General features: G+C 42.1%; 1 long non-coding RNA gene across 2 annotated transcripts in view; it reads right to left on the minus strand.

Moving 5' to 3' along the window:
- Positions 1-1,789: 1,789 nt before the first annotated feature.
- Positions 1,790-17,947, minus strand: part of LOC103159710 — a 73,843-nt gene continuing 57,685 nt past the window's right edge. Inside the window, exons 10-12 of one of the 2 annotated variants that reach the window (XR_003483388.2) lie at positions 17,542-17,665; positions 7,831-8,011; positions 1,790-2,106 (exon numbers count right to left, since the gene is read on the minus strand). This is a non-coding gene — a long non-coding RNA (uncharacterized LOC103159710). The remainder of the gene's footprint in view (positions 2,107-7,830; positions 8,012-17,541; positions 17,666-17,947) is intronic. The other variant, XR_004769254.1, reaches the window with a different exon arrangement.

The raw sequence follows: 17,947 nt of genomic DNA on the forward strand, positions 1-17,947 counted from the left end.
AAAGAAGATATTGATGAGATTGACAGCAAGCAGGGCTGCATGCGACATTTGTACCAGCCTCCATATAAAAAGGATTACAAAGCTGGGTGTGGCAGCCATTGAGACTGCCTATTGGTTGAAGGCACCCACCACCAAACCTGATGACCTGGATTCAGTCCTGGGAATCCACATGGTGAAGGGAGAAATTGGACTCCTGAGTTCTGTCTTACGACAGTGGTTCTCAACCTTCCTAATGCCACGACCCTTTATTACCCCATGATGAGGTGACCCCCAACCACAACATTATTTTGTTGCTACTTCATAATTGTAATTTTGTTACCGCTATGAATTGTAATGGAAAGATCTGATATGCAGGATATCTGATATCTGACCCCATGAGAGAGTTCTTTGACCCCAGAGGGGTCATGACCCACAGGTTGAGAAATACTGTACTGTGGCCTACTGTGTACCACGGTGCACCCTTCCCCCCAAAATAAATAAGTTTTATTATTTTTTTTCAATTCTGGGTGTGGTGATAAAGGTCACAAGTTTGAAGCCAGCCTGGGATACATAGTAAGTTCCCATCTCCAACAAGCTTCCAACAGGAAGGACATAAGGAAAAGTATAATGTAGGTGGGTTAATCACTACACTTTACCATCATGTGTCACACTGATTTTTATTCATTTTATTATATGACAACATGCTACACTTTAATCATTTTCATTGTACTACCCAGAGTCTCTCTCCCTCTCTCTCTCTCTCTCTCTCTCTCTCTCTCTCTCTCTCTCTCTCTCATTCACTGCCATCTCATGTCTAGAGAGAAATTTTCAAAACCTCCTAGTGGCAAATTAAAATTCAAGAAGTAAAGCAAAAGCCAAGGTTCCCCTGCAGTGAGTTCTCTAACAGCAGGTTTTACTTATAGTGAATATCACTTTACTGCTTTTAACAAACTTCAAAGAAAATGTTGTAAAGCCATTCATTCTACATGTCTGTTTCACATCAGTCACAATTAGGTCCCAGCCTCACTTCTCTCCCCTTGTTAGACCTCATAAATCCTGGGACTAGAGTCCCGAATGTGGATCACATTAGGGGTCGTCAGAAGTGGCCTGATAGATACGAAGTACTTGAGGTCACCCAGCCTGGCACATCCAAGCCCAAGCTGCTGAGAAGGTGGGTTAACGACCCCACCCACCTCAGGGCCAGGGATCCGGTACACCCGACATGTAGGTTTCCAAAGCTCTGTTAATGGTGCCTCAAAGATGGCATTGTGGCAGCCAGGAGTAAAATGCTACCGCCTAAGAAATGCCTACTGCCCCGTGTCCCCAGTGAGGGAGATCCTGCCAGAACCCCAGCCTCCTCTCCCCTCTGCATTTGCATCCTGCACAGGTCTGAGTTCTGCTCCTACCCGTCGAAGGAACCCGGAATAGAGATGAAATGGCACCGAGGCCTCTCTGGCAGCCACTTCTCCCATCCCTCCCTCCAGTCATGACCCTTTCTTCCCAGGCTATAAAGTCAGGGAAGTTGCTCATCAATGGGGAGCAAATTTTTCTGTTTGAAAAATGCAGTTAAAAGACAAAAGCTATATGGCTGAAGAAAACAGACTCCTCGTTGTACGTGAAAGAGCTTAAAGGGTTTATGATTATCACTCCCATGGCGTTTATAAGATCACTGAGACTTGGGTCTGCTCATTTACCCGGCCCTGGCTGCTGCTTCCCACGTGTGGCTTTTTTTCCCTGATAACCCGTTTTATTCCCTTAGAGGCACCAACACTTGTTAAGAAAAGAAAAAAAAAAAGTATTTTTCTTTAATAGAAACATTTCCCAAAATGTCCCACATGCTTGCCAGCCTTTTAAAGTAGACTTTCTTGACATAGAATCTAGCCTTTCTTGCGGTCAGGCTATGATCTGCTAAGGCAGAGGAGGCATGGTCTTGATGGAACTCTGATTCAGAGCGTCTGGGTTCATACAACGCCTAGTGCTGCCATATCGGCCTTGAGACTTTGGGCAGTTGCAGATCCCTAGCCACCACCACGCTCCATCCACAGACGTAGGATAGACCTTCCTTGCCGGAGGCATGCGGTGAGAGTTAAGCGACTCCCTGCTTATTGAAAGTGCTTCCGATGGTGCCTGAAAGATAATGAGTGTTTAACAGGAAAAGCATAGTAAAAAAAATGTGTAATAAAATAAAATTAATAAGCAAAATTCAAGGGTAGTAAAACAGTAATAAATTAGTGTATGTTCTGCTGTCACAGAGAATGGCTTCAAAGCCCAGTTGAAGCACAACTGATCCCACTTAAATGGCCTGAGTATAATGCTTTGCTATTATGCTGAGTCCCTTATCTCTGCATAGTTCCCAAACTTCCTTTGAACAGCCTATTGCATCTGCCTGCTCACTGGGGTCAGCGCCCACCTGTGGAGGCATCCATTCCAAAGTTTGCTCCCAAGAACCTGTGCAACAGGGAGCAGACACAAACAAGTTGGGCAGCAGTATTTTTAAACTTTGGTATATTTATTTATGGAGGGGGCATAGAGGACAACTTTCAGGAGTGTGCTTCCTCGCAGGAGTGTGCTCCCTCTTTCTACCATGTGTGGGTGAAAATCAGGTTGTCAGGCTTGCTGGCAAGAACCCTTAGCATGGGAACTATCTAGCCCACCCAGGCATTATTTTTAAGCACTTGGGCACCAAAGCACATGCCTGTCTCTTATCCCAACTCAGACAGATGTGGGAGGCTCACAAGTTCAAAGCCAACCTAGGCTTTATAGTGAGACTCTATCAGACAGACAGACCAACAGGGAGGAAGAGAAGGAGGGAGGGAAGCCAACGAGGGAGTTTTTGGTAGAACACACCTGTAACCTCACTACTCGGTAGGCAGAGGCAGGTGGATCTCTGTGTGTTTGAGGGCAGCCTGGTCTATGGAGTGAGTTCCAGGACAGCCAAAGCTACATAGAGAAGCCATGTCTCAAAAAAACCAAAACAACAACAACAACAAGAAGAACAACAACAAAAAAACCCAACAAAAAACAAACAAAAAGCATGCAAAGTAATGGATTTCCTTATGGCTTTTTCAGAAAACTTTGCTTTTATAGGTGCCCTACTCTCTCTTCCCAGTCCCTTCTCACTCCTTTGGCTTCTTGCCTTCCTCCAGTAGCTTCCCCTCTGTCATAGCTACAAAATGGAAGCAGCCTAGGTAGCTCTCAACACATGAATGCGTAAGAAAGGTGTGGTGCATATACACAATGGAATTCTACTTGGCTGGAAAGGGAAGTGAAATCATGACTTTGCAGGAAAATGGATACAACTGCAAATCATTATTCAAAGATGTATTTTTTAAGTATGAATATATGAATTCTAAGGTGTGACTTTAGGTAGCCCTTTCTAGCTTGTGACTAAGCATTCTGTTAGTCAGGATGGTCTAGATTCGCTATGGAAACAGGAAGTCCCTGTACTTGAGAGGACTTAAGAAAGCAGAAGGTCAGCAACTTGTGTACTTTGGTCTCATGAGGGCTCTATCCAGCATGGACACTCTGGTGCCCAGGCTGACAAACTCCATCTCAACACATGTGCTTTTGATATGTGATCCTCTTTGGGGAGGCACGTTTTGTGTACAAACTATTACAGAACATTGGAGGTGCTATCTAATTCAAGGGAGAGGGTCCTTGGGGGTGTGCTGTAGACAAGTAGGTCTTGTTCTCAGGAGGCCTATTTCCTTTTCTTTGTAGATCTTGTTTTCTCTCTGGTAGTTTGTTGGTTTTTTGGTTGGCTTTTTTTGGACATGGTTTCTCTATAGCTTTGGAGCCTGTCCTGGGAACTCGCTCTGTAGACTAGGCTGGCCTTGAACTCAGAAATCCCTGTCTCTGCTTTAGCGGGCTGGGATTAAAGGTGTGTACCACCACCACCAGGCAAATACATCTCTTATTTATTTATTTCATCTGCATTGGTATTTTGCTTGTATGTGTGTCTGTATGAGGGTTTCAGATCCCTTGTAACTGCAATTATAGACAGTTGTGAGATACCATGGTGCTGGGAATTGAACCTGGGTCCACTGGAAGAGAAGTCAGTGCTCTTAACCAATGAGCCAGTTCTTCAGCCCCCCTCTCTCTGGTAGGTTTAAAGGTTCACACTTAGCAGGCCCTTAGTTTCTTTTTTTAATTTGAGGACATAGGGTTACATAATAGAAACTCTTGATTTATCTCCTTCCTTGCCTCTTATTTTTTTTTAAACCCATCTCAAAACTCTTCACCAATCAATAGAAGACTTTTGTGTTGAATTCTGAGTGATTTTCTCAGACTTGCCTCCCAATTCATTTATTCTCTTACCAGTTACATACACATTATAGTCCACTGATTTCTCGATCATTTTATTTCAATTACTAAAACTTTAATTATTACATTATCTTGCCCAGTTTTTGTGTTATTTTTCAAAGAATCTTTAATTATGATTTATACTCCCCTGGCCTTCCTTCACATCTGGGAATATCTAGAGCACCCTGACCCTTCTGGATTGTTGTTATTTTGAGGTGAAGAATCTCTCACGTTTCCTATCTGTTGGCTTGTTTCCTTCTTCTTTTCGGTTTTTATAAGCTCATCTTCATGGAGACTATGTGAGTGAAAAGGAGCCTGTGGAGGTTTCACCTGCTCTAGGCCATCTCTGGAGGGGATTTACACTTATCAGTCATGAACAATAAATATTCTACAACGGCTTCTTACTCTGAGATCCCTATGGCACAAGAGACAGAATCCAGGCCTTGCTGCCTGCTGCACGAATCTGTCTTTTTGTGAGGTGAATCTTGCAACATAGCTCAGCAATGTTGCAAATGTCTCTGACTATCTTTGGTGCTGGGTGGACAGTTTGATGCTTAATTCAGGAGACACCAGATTGGCAAGTTAGGATACCAGGCTTCAGATGGGCAGTTTTGTCCTGGCTCCCAGAAACCCCAGGGCTCAAACTTTCCTCCTCCAGGGTACAAGGCCCTCAGAGCCACATGCCTGAATGGTGCTTCTATTTTACTTCCCTTCTTTAATCTGTCCCTGAAGATTTTCTTTGTATCTTGAACAAGGATTTTTCCTTTCTTGACTTTGAATTTTAAAATGTATTGAAATGAGGGAAGCAAATAGTTTCACCAAAATATATCTACATGTGAAGTTTGTGTTTGTTTTTGTGTAAGCTTAAACGGGCGTATTTTAATGAGGTCCATTGAGAAGAATATTTTAAATGGAAAAAATGCACAGGGCTTGGCAACTGATCACATGCAACTGCCTAATATTATATCAGAGTATGGAAAGTCCCCGGATCCTTAAAGATGGAGCCTGGCTGGCAGAACTGTCATGGGGTAAATGCCTTTGAAGGTTTTGCCCACTTCTGTTCCTGTCTTGCTTTTCTCTGTTTCTCAGTTGGCTGCCATTCGAACAAGCCACCTTGACAAGCTGCCACTGCCAAAAAATGAGCTTCTCCCAGTGCCATGCCTTCTCTACCAGGGTGGACTGAAATCTCTAAAACTGGGAACCAACATAATCCTTTCCCCCTAGAAGTTGCTTTTGTCAAGTAATTTGTCATACCTATGAGAAAAGTAACCAATATTCCTTGGTTTGCATTCTCACTTCCTAACACAAAGATTTTAAGATGAGGACTTGGGAACAGGTAAGTAATATGGGAAGTGAAAAAGCACCAGAAGGGACAAGGGACATGAGGAAGTCAGACATAGGAGGGAAGGCAGTATCTTCTCAGCTTGTCCTGCCTCCCTGATTAGGGTCACTGAGGGAATAGAAAGGTCAGACACTAAAGAAGCAACAGATGTGTAGATACAGGTATAGAAAAACTGAGGTGGCCTGTGTTCACTCTGACAAAGCTGCACCTACTCTCAACACAACCTGGAGCCTCTGTGTATTTACTATGCGCAGCACACACAGGAGGTGTTAGCAGTCTCAGGTGGAGGGCTCTGTGGTCTCCATCCTATAGTAGATGGAGACTCCATCTGCAGTGGCTAACTTTTGCACACACACTGGTCAATAACCAGTACACCGTTTTGCTTGGACAGAGGAAGACTTTTGCCAATTTCAATGGGTCCTGTTCCTTGGTCTTTATCATGGCTGTGCCCATGTCAATAATGCACATTCACTTAGGACTTCACTCCCTCACGGCTTCTTGCACTCCCTTAACAAAAAGTGTGATCAGTCCTGTCACTATTTTGGGAAACTGGAAGCTCAGTCCTGGAGAGACTCTAGGAGTTCATTTATCCTACCCAAGGTGTGAGGAGGTACTACCCATAGAGGCTACTCTACCTCCATGGTAGACGGATACTTTTGTAAAATCTGCCATTCTTTCTAGCACAACATCTGGATGGACTTAGTTATATAGAGAGATGCAACAAAGTATATCAAAGTTCAGTGACTTAGCACAGTAATGAATACACACTGTCCCATGCAGTTTGTGAGGGTCAGAAGTCCTGGGATAGTGCCTGCTGCTTGACACTGCATTGGAGTTCCTCATGAGGTTGCCAGGACTCTTCAAATATGAGGGCTTAGCATGGGCTGCATCTGCTTCTGCATAAGACACTCAAATGGCTGGGCAGACAGAGCTGACTGATGCTGGCCAGAGGCCAAATTCCTCAGCGTGTAAAACTTACCATTTGACTATTTGAGCATCATCTCCTGGAGGCATCTGATCTACCCCAAAGTGAGTGATGAGAGTAATGTTGGGGCACAGGATCTATTATGGTCTGGTTTCTGGAAGTCAGTTCCTCCATCACACTTTGTCTGGTATGAACAAGCCAAGTCATGAGGTCTGGGCCACATTTAAGACAGAGTGAGGGAGGGATGTTAAAGAATTTGTGAATATACATTATTTTCACTACCACAGCAAGCAAGTAGGATCTTGGCAGCCAGAGACAGATCTCAGGCAAAGACAGACCTGTGGTTGTGGAAGTCAGGTGGGCTGAGGGGTAAGAGTAGGGGATGGGTGGAGCAGCACTGAAGAAATAAGGAGAAGACAAACTCATGCTTGAAGGTAAGAAGTCCACCTCTCACTGGATGACTTTGCAAGCAGTGTAGGAATAGAGGCCGGGGAGGTATTGTTTTTAGAATCAATCTCCTGCAACACTAGGAAAGAAAAGGCATGGCCAACTACATTGTTATTGTTCAAGGACTTGACTAAAATTCATCTTAGAGTCAACAGCTTTAGTACAAAGATCTTCAAAGCCTCACACAGACAGTTCCTTGTTACACAAGCAGACATCTCTAGCCTTCTGTCCTATGTCAGCAATGTCATTAAAATAAAAGACATGGAGGAATACATCAGACCATATCCCAGAAGCTGAATAAGTCATTCAATTTCTCTTGGTCTCAGTTTGCACATCTATAAAATGGGAATTGAGTGAGGCCTTACTCTTCTCCCATAGGGAATTGAAAAGTGGATGGTAGTTTTAAAATTATAATTTGAACCATGAAGTGTCATTGGTGTGCAGAAGCAGCTATTAGCCTCACAGATAGCATGAAATAAAAACAAGCATTTTAAATCTCATATGGCGGCATATATCTGCAATCCCAAGAGATAGGATGGAAGAATTGGAGTTCCATGTCATCCGTAACTACATGGAGAATGTGAGAGTTGAGTTACACAAGACCCTGTTCATATGAAAGACAAAGTGAAAGTTCTTTATGGTAGTAATCAAACTGAGGTAGTAGGAGAATTGGGTGTGGTCCTCTATAAATGCTCCCTGCTCATAAATGAATTGAAGAAAACACCAAGTTAGCCATGTACCATACAGTAACATGAACACAGGAATGACACAGACCTTGAGGGCTGATCTAGCACTGGTTACTAAGCACCCTTGGCCACTTCCCAGTAGTGCTTACCAAGCCAAAACACAGACACAATGGAGCTTCCATCCAGAAAAATCCAGGCTGCCATTTGAAAGCTGAGAGCTCCCAAGACAAGGAAATGACACACACCTGGGCAGGTCTGATGTATCTTCCTTTTTGTGGAGGGCAGTGGAATTCATTCCTGGGCCATTCATCATAGTGCTAAAATTAGATCCTGCTTAGAAGAAATGATATATTACTGATTACATAATAAAGATAGTTATAGTTCTCATGAGAAACAGAAGGGAGAGATATATTTAGGCATAGGGCAAATATATCCTTGATATGAAAAATGGATTCATTAAGTATTTAATCTTTATACCATTCCTGTGAAATAAATGCACACATACATCACATGTGTTTTAAAATGACTTGATAATTAATATTGTTACACTTGAGAGAAATGCTGGCTTTTCATCAGGAAGTCATGAGTTGAAAGACTGTAGGCTGAGGGGAGCCCTCTGTCCGACTTGCAGGCAGAGGGGCAGTTGGAGATTTGCTTCAGGGCTTCTCAGTGTCCTCTCACTTTGCTAATCAATCCCAAGAGTCACCAAGGTCCTTTTAAAGTACAAGAATATTTATAAGAGTCATGGGATAGTAGCTGGAAAGATTGCCTGCACCAAAGGGCATCTACTGGTTGATCACAGTTTCATCTTTTCCTTAACAGCCTCCTTCACACCATGCCCTATTTCTCTCTATCACCATTATCAAATAGGGAAAGCCTTGCATATTTTAAACCCGTAGTAAAGACACTTCCAGTTATTCTGGCTTTAAACAGACATGGGGAAGTTTGACTGTCTAACAGAAAGGCAGATTGGTAGTCAGTCCATGGATCTCAAGGGTCAATAAAAATAAGTCTAGGTGAAATCAAAGGGCAAATCAGCCTAAGAATTATAGCTTTGAACACAATAAATTATTTGAAATGAATAATGGCTAGGAGGAGATACTAACAAGTTCTGAGGGGTTAAAAGTTCGTTCCTTGGAGATGGAGAGATGGCTCAGTGGTTAAGAACACCAACTGCCCTTCCAGAGGACTTGGGTTTTTAGTTAGTTGTTAGTTAGTTAGTTAGTTAGTTAGTTAGTTACAGCTAACAACTATCTGTAACTTCACTTTCAGGGGATCCAACTACCTCTCTGTCCTCCAAAGATTCTACATGAATGTGGTGCACAGATACACATGCAAGAAAAACACCTAACACATAGAATTTAAAAGAACTCCACCCCCATACTCATTCCTTACAGGAGGAGGACAAGGCTATGGGATCAGAAAGGGACAGTAAGATCTCTGGGTGTGTGATTTGGGGTAAAGAACATGACTTCATTTGATTGCTGCTTCTTCATTTATCCCTATTAGAAAATTCAGGCTACCCTGATCCTCTGGGTCAGCTGTGTTGCATGAATAGCCTCTTTCCCAGTGCTTAGAACAAACAGGAAGACAGCAAATACATGTTTCTTTGTTATCCATCTCCTTAAGGCTATCTGGAAAGGGTGTCCTTAAATAGTATAGAGTACTGTACATAATATATGTACACTGATAGAATACTGCAGCATATAGTATATATGGTATGCACTATAGAATATATAGTACTAGGATATATTACATATATAAATTTACATACTTTATTAAATATAATTCATTTTTCTTCTCTTAGTAATGAAAAATTTGTTTTTCTCTACTTTATCAGGCTAGATATTAAAATTTTTTCTCTTTTTACATTTTCATGCATGTGTATTATGTACATGTATGCAGGCATGTTTGCATGTATGTCTGAGCATGTTTGCCTGTGTGCCAGTGTACATTGAGGCCCAAAGGCTGATGCCAGGAATGATTCTCCTTTACTCTTCTGCTTTATCTTTTGAGGCAAGGTCTCTCAGGCAAACCCAGAGCTTGCCCATAAAACTAGCCAGCTTGCTCTGGGTATCTCCACCCACCTGACATTTTATATAGGTTCTGGGCTCTGGTCCTCAGACTTGCAGGGGAAGTGTTCTAACCATTGAACCATCTACTCAGCCCTGTTGAGTGGAGTTCTAGAGTACTCCAGGTAGTCAGGATAGGTCAGACTCTGCTGCAGTAAAAAGCAACACCCAATGCTCCCTGGCTCAATATTTCCTTCAAGCTTCATGCCCAATGAAGAGCCTGATGACTGTTCTCAATTTTGTCACTGACAGATCTCTAGTTCCATGGTAGCTTTTGAAGCTACCATCACAACATGCCATGCACTCTTCACTGTGGGAGGGTGGTTTATCAGAGCTTCAAAGAGGAAGAGATATATGGCATGGCCACTTTTTCCTCAGTCCACTGTGGTGCCTTAGGGGACTTAGAGAAAGGAGTCCCTTGCCATGGGCAAAATGGTGAGTAGAAGTTGAATGCACCAAGTACAGTCTAATCCAGAGAGGTTTTCAGTGGCTCAGGATCCTTAGCTGCTGCCTTGCTTGCCACCAAGGAACATTCAGCTCTGTGCATGGGCTACCAGCCTCTGGTGGTACCTATGTAAGCCTGGTCTCTCCTCCAGTTCAGGCCTTTGAGAGACACTCTGGGGTTAATGATTGACACTTCTAAGCAATACATACCTTGCTTTAGTTGCATCCAAATTCCCAAACTTGGAGGCTTTCTAGTGAAATGATTGTTAATTTAGCACCAGACACCTTGTTTTCACTTCGGATCAAAGTGAACTCTAGTATAGCTAATGTTCCCACAAATGCCCAATGAGTAAATTATTGGCTTCCCCTCTGAGGTTGACTGATTGCCAAAATAGGCCCCATTTTCCACCCATTCTCAGCATTCAGGCCTCCTGCCATGAGCCCTCACCAGGCTTCTTGCTAAACGGGAGGAATTGATTTCTCCATGAGTCAAAGAGGTGGTCAATGCTTTATGAAGGTACTCACATGCAAGGATGCTGACCCCACTATTGACTCAGTGGCAGAAACCTCCAGCCTGGGGTGACTCTGGAGGGAGACTGCATCATGATGGATGCTTAGACTTGTTAGAAGTGGGGACACTTCTACAAATGTGGGTAGCAAGATCTTTACCCTACAGGTGCAGCCAGAGCTTAGCCCAGGAGGACAGGAGATAGCAGCCCTGTGGGGTTTGAGGAGAGGGTGCCTACAGCATCACCAGGCTAAATGGATGCTGGATTGAGGACAATCAAACTAATTCCCGAAAACATTGACAAATTGATACCTAAGGTCTAAAGTCAGCTGGAGCTAAGTGAGACTCAGGACCATACAGCTGGGGACAGCAGGAACTAACAACTCTACAGAAGGGAGACAATTTTCCAGAGGACACATAGGAGCCTTCCTGACCCACTGGTTCTCAATGTAGTAGGATTGCTCATAGTGTGCATTACAGTCAGTTCACATGGCCTGGGTTGAGAAGCACTTGGCTAGTGTGCCTACTCTGAGGGCTTCCTTCTGAACAGGACCCTACATTTGCACTTCTAAACTTTACTCTGTGGAGGTGCCTCACTGCAAGGAAAAAAATAATAGTAGCCAGTGTGACCTTTTGGAGAGCAGCTTTTTAAGTTACTAATTACGCACAGTCATGTCTTGGAGCCCAGAAGGTGTGTAAGCAGTGGCCTTGGTCTCCATCCTTATTTGTCATGCATTCCACAGTAAAATATGACTCACTGAAGAGACAATGTGCAAGATAAACACTGAAAACACAGAGGTAAAGGTGCTTTAAAATACCTTACAGTGGCTTAAAAAGTGACAAACTATTGGCTTGTCAGTATGGTTTTAGCTATTCTCACCAAAGCCTCTGAACAGGGAAAGAGGGAAGGAAGGAATAACAAAGAAAAAAGAAGTAGGAACACTAATTAGGGTTGTTTATTACCCAAAATGATGAATACCTCAACACCCCAAGAGAAAAAACTAAATACAACAAAAGAAATCTGGGTCGGGAGTTAAATATATTTCAAAATGGAACAAGGCTGCTGTTCCAGACAGTGTTCTGGGAATGACACTGCACTGTCTTACATAACATTTGTGAAGAATAGAGATGCACATGCCCAAGTCAGCCTTCCCTAAGAGTGACACAAAACAATCTTTTATTAATATTACTTTAAACACATTACCATTGTGCATGATCTCAGAAGACCAAGTATGAAGAGCATATTATAGAAATCAAAGGAATAAATTAGTATGAGAGAAAAGACAATTTTATACCCTTCTAGAAATGTCTCCCCATCCTGTTATTCTGTAAAGAACTTTGTAAATGTAAATATTGTATGTAATTATTAGACAAATAAGTGAATGAATGCATAGAACCTTCCTCTGGGTTTTGTAGAAGAATACTGAAGGCATGCCGGGTGGTGGTAGCGTATCCCTTTAATCCCAGCACTTGGGAGGCAGAGGCAGGCAGACCTCAGTGAGGCAGAGGTCAACCTGGTCTAAAAAGTGAGTTCCAGGACAGCCAGGACTGTTACACTGAGAAACCTTGTCTTGAAAAACAAACAAACAAAAAATGCAGAAGGCAAAGAGCCATTGGTTTATATTTAAAAGTTCTCTCAGGCTCATGTTTTCTAGTGTTGAACAGTGGCCTCAAAGAAGCCATGATTTCCTCAGATAATCAAGCTGATAGCTGGCACTTCAGAGTGGGCATCTACAGAAAGATTCGGTGGTGATGGAAGTCTCTGTCCCAACAGGTTCCTGCAGCCATTTAATCCCAAATAAACACACAGAGGTTTATATTCATTATAAACTGTTTGGCTGATGGCTCAGGCTTCTTATTAGCTAGCTCTCTTTTAATTATTAACCCATTTCTATTAATCTGTGTATCTCCACATGGTCTTGGTTTACCGATGATACCTGGATCTCTTGCCTTCTCAGCAGCTCCATGGTGTCTCTCTGACTCTGCCTTTCTCTATCCCTTTTTGGATTTCCTGCCTGGCTATATCCTGCCTGTCCATTGGCTGAAACAGCTTATTCACCAACCAATAAGAGAAACATATTCACAGCATAGAGAATGATATTCCCCCATCATCTCTTTTCTGTCTGAATAAAAAGGAAGGTTTTAACTTTAACATAGTAAAATTACATATAATAAAACAGTTATCAAGCAAGAAATGTAGTTAACAATATTTAGTCCACTAACATTTGGCAAAATTTAAAGAAAATATTCTATCATCTATCCTATCTTTGTGAGTCTAAAGTTTTGTGTGTAACTTATCTTTTATCATAACTAAGAAAAACCATAACCATAACTGTCTTAAACTCCATCAAAGACCCTAGAAAGATAATATATAAACTCTAGAATTGACAGAGACATCTTGCTGCCTGGATAGTCACCCAAAATTCATCTATAATGTTGGGGCATCCCTCTTCAGACTATAGGCCAGAATGTCTGGCAGACTTTTTGATGAAGCAGGAACCTTGAAGGACCATCCTGTCGCTTGGCAAATTCAGCAGTTACTTTTCTTTGTAACCTGCTTTTTCAGTTTTGACAGCATGCTGTCAAGCAGTCCAGGCAAGAACAATTTCTTGTTCAAATGGCTATCCTTGCCAGGTTGAAGTCAAACTCCATAACGAATTTCTTTGATGTCCATCTTCCTCTCTGATATAATTGGTGTTGCCAGAAGCAGTTGTATCTCATTATCAAGAAAAACCCTAATAAACCATTTTAAATGCCATATTCTGTAAGTCTTTGCAAGGTTTTGAAGAATACCTAACCATTTGAAATATATTTCTATATATCTATAAAACCTAACTAACATAACTATAAATTTTGACTATTATGTGTGACTATCTATAATCTGTATTTAATTATACACTACATTTTTAAATGTGCTGTATAAACATAATACCTAAAAAAGATAGAAATATACATATAACAAAATTGACCTTAAATTTGTATCAGTAAAACGAAATCCCTATCAATATAAAGTATTCATTTCTATATTATATTTCCTTTTTTTGCAAAGAGATTGACTGTGATAATTAACCATTTATAACCAACCCGATTTAAATGAAAGCAAACATTTATAAACAATATTTGGGAATGTGGGCGCAGTTCTCTCCAAACTGCTTCTTACTGTTTGGGAGCACTGTCAATCCCAAGGGGATCCTGAGAAAACCCAGGATCATGGCCAAATGCTGGCTGTAGTGGTCTGTGAGGCTGCCTGGTCTCAGCTCTTGTGGATGTTGGATAATCTGGGTCATTGTTTCATGGGATTCTGCTTGGTCAAACCGTACTAGTCTGGAAGGAATCCACAGCTTTTCATCTTCTGTGGAAACAAAAGCAGAACCTCTTTTCCAAGATAACATGTCCTTAGACTTAAAGTTTGAAGTCAAGGAATTTTCAAAATATATAGGTTGGATTAATTCAGCAGTATTTATAATCAAATGTCTTTTAGCAGCTGTTGTTCCTTCCTCAGCAGTCAAACAATTCAAAGACAATACAATAACATACAGTATCCAGACTCTGTGTATTTTACATCTTCACGTGGCTTTTCTTTTTACTCTATTTCTTTTATTTTTATCTTATTTTTTTTTGACACAGGGTTTTCCTGAACTCACTCTGTAGGCTACGCTAGCCTTGAACTCAGAGAGATCTGCCTGCCTCTGCCTCCCGAGTGCTGTGATTAAAGGCATGTGGAACCACACCTAGTAACTCAATTTCTTAAGGACTTTCTCTGTCCTTTTTCTTTTCTTTCCCAAGCCTATGTATATTTTTAAATACAGTGCAAACCTTTTAGAGGTTTTATTTTTCCTCTCTGAATCTATCTTTACTGTATATCTCTATATTTTTCTGACCACATGAGCCTTTAATCTGCTAAGCAGCATGGCTAGGATTAAAGATGAGGCTGGCTTCTCCCCATTCTTTGGCTTCCTGAAAGTCTAGCTTCATGTCTAGACATGGTGGGAGCCATGTTTATTGCCACAACTCTGCGGAGTTTCTAGGTTCATGCCACCACCAAGAAGCATGTCACTGGCTGCTCATAAACACCATTTAGATATTTGGTAGCAGGACTTCTTAAAAGAGCCGTGCAGTTTTTGCAGCTAACACTGAGTCAGGAGACCTCTCTTTAAGGGACTGTGTATCTGCTTGTCTCTAGCACACAGAGCCCACTGGAAAAAAAGCTGTGCTAATTCAAGATCTACTGGCTTTGTGGATGTGGTTGTGGTATGTAGTCTATGCAAAACTTTGTTTTGAAATGTGCATATTTTAGTCTTAGAACAAATTTTTAAGCCTATGTACTACATTGTTGTGTGAAGGTCAGAAGACAACTTGCAGGAATTGGTTCTCTCCTACCACGTGGGTCCTGAGCATTAAAATCAGGTAGTGAGACTTGCCAGCCAGCCTTTCTACTGGCTGAGCCCTCTCACTGGCTCAGTGGTTGTGGTTTTAACAAATGGGTACTTATAGGGTATGTCATAGTGGTTATGATGTGAGGTCATTTCTAGCATGCTCTCACCAGTGGGCATGAGTCACACATTGGACTCTTAGAGACCTGCAAGAAAACCCAAGGAGAGAGTGAGCTGATAGAACGCCATTGCCCTTGGGCTAGTATGGACCAGAATCTGTCCACAGCTGTTCTAAAAGAGACCCTCTGTTTTAGTTACTGTTCTATCGTTCTGAAGAGACACCATGGCAAAGGTAACTTAAAAAAAGAAAAGCATTTCATTGGAGGCTTGCTTACAGTTTCAGAGGCTTAGTCCATGATCTCAGCATGTAAGAAGCATGGCAAGCAGGCAGGCAGGCATGGTGCTGGAGCAGCTCTGAGAGCTTACATCCTGATGCAGCAGACAGCAGGCAGAGAAGTGAGACTGGGCCTTGATGAGGGATGTCCTTCTGTATATATGCTTCTCTTATTGGTTGATGAATAAAACATTGATTGTCCAGTATCTAGGCAAAAAGTATAGGTGGGGCTACCAGACCAGGAGAAGGCTGGAGAGAGGAAGGTAGAGAGAGGCCAAAAACAGACACCATGCTGCCAAAGGAGCAACATGCCAGATTATGGGTAAGTCACAGCCTCATGGCAATACATAGATTAATAGAAATGGGTTAATAACTAAGACAGAGCTAGCCAATAAGAAGCCCTAGCCACCGGCCAACAGTTTAATAATTAATATAGTGTCTGTGTGTTCATTCGGAGCAAAGTGGCCACAGTTCCTCCACAACTTCTTCAGTTCCTGTCTCCAGGATCATGCCCTGACTTCCTTCAGTGATGGACTTGAGATGTAGAATGTAATCTAAATAAATCCTTTCCTTTCTTCCCCAGATCATTCTTGGTCATGGTGTTTATCATGGCAACAAACCCTAAGACACTCAAGAAGGAGTGTCAAACATCAACTAGGAAGCCAATTACATGACAATGGTTCATTTTGAGAACTATAGAGATGAATCCTATTTACTCTGCATAAAGAGACTTTGTCACTGAAGATGAATTCCCTATGCTGCCAGCAGAGGTATCAGCACAACTCCCTTTTGCATACAAAACAAAGTTCATTGGAGCATTGATTAGATTAGATTAGTAGAATTTATTCTAGGTAACAGTTTAGAATGTTAATCACAGGAGAGAAAAGGATTACGGAAGCCTCATCAGCATCTGCTGGCAAGGCAGGAAGCAAGGCAGGACCATGCTTGAGCAGTACTCTTCCTGCTCAGTCTCCCTGGACTGAGGGGTGGATTGACTGATGGACTGGCTGAAATAGCTGCGACCTGTGTTTCACCTGCACAACTGACCGCTTCTGCACATCCAGCCGTTCTTCGGATCTTCCAGCCTTTGACCAAAAAGAGGCATAACAGCCTCCTCTTGATGGCATCAGAAATCCAAAAGATGGTAATGGAGTGTTACTTGGTCATAAAGAACAAAATCACGTCACCGGCAGGATGATAGGCAGAACTGGAGGCCATCATGAAATAAGCCAGATTCAGAAAGACAGATACCATATGTATTTTTCATTTTTATCTGGGATAGAAGAACTATCTGGGGAGGCAGGGATAAGTGGGAGGAGGGAATGGGGATGATGGAGACAATACAATCTCAAAGTTCATAGTATGTATGTAAGAAAATGTCACAGTGAACCCCATTATTTTGTTCAACTATAAATTTCATAAAAATTAATTTAAAGGTTCTCTTTAAAAGATTTAGCGTGTCATTAGGAAAACCTCCATTCCCTATTGGTTCAAACAGAAGCAAGGTTTAATGACATTACCACTCCACCCATTGTTCAACCCTCATGAGAAAAGCTTCTTCTTGCAGTAGGTGGGAATTAACACAGCCTCCCCACAACCAGACAATATGCAGAGAAAGAGAGGCTTTGAACACTGAGTCCTACCTAAATCAGAGGGCTTCATCAAGCCCCGCCCTTAAGGCTAAAGAATCTAAGTGGAAGAGAAGGCAGAAAGACTGTGAGAGTCAGTGGAGGTGGATGACCCCCAAGGAAACAGGCCTGACACACACATGAACTCACAGAGACTGTAGCCCCACACACAAGACCTGCATAGCTTCCAGCCAGAGGGAGAAGTGAACGCAGGATCCCACCCCTAGCCAGGGAGCTATCTGCAGCTGATACGTGCTTCGAAAGGGAAATTCAGTTCTCTCCAATGGCATGCCACTGGCTACATCACACTGGTTGATGCCACATTCTAGGCCAGGCCCCATTCTCAGAAGTAGTTGGGCAACACAAGACAAACTCCATATTTTTTTGTATTTTTGTTGGTGGTGGTGGTGGTGGGGGGGGGTTTTGTTTGTTTTGTCTTACTGCTTTGTTTGTATGTTTGCTTTGGTTATCTGGGTTTTTTTTCTTCTTCTTCTTCTTTCTGTTCTTTGAGAGAGAAAGAGCATCGAGTTGGGTAGATAGGGGCGTAAGGTAAATCTAGGAGAATCTGGGGGAGGGGAAAAGAAAAGAATATGATCAAAATACATTGTATGAAAATGAATTCTAACAAACAACTTTTAAAAGACCATGTTTATAAACTAGGCTGCCTCTTTTAATTTCTGCATCTGGATAAGACATAAGTTTGTGATACAAATTCTTAAGAATCAACTATGTAAACTAGGACATTCAGTAGTAAAATGGATGCATTTGGTTGACCAAACAGGTTCCCAAGTTCACTGAGACAAAAACACTGACCCCAAAGAAAGGACTTGGGCTTAAGCCCCAGGCT

This window comes from Cricetulus griseus, chromosome 3, assembly GCF_003668045.3.
Source record: "Cricetulus griseus strain 17A/GY chromosome 3, alternate assembly CriGri-PICRH-1.0, whole genome shotgun sequence".
NCBI classification, from domain to species: Eukaryota; Metazoa; Chordata; class Mammalia; order Rodentia; family Cricetidae; genus Cricetulus; species Cricetulus griseus.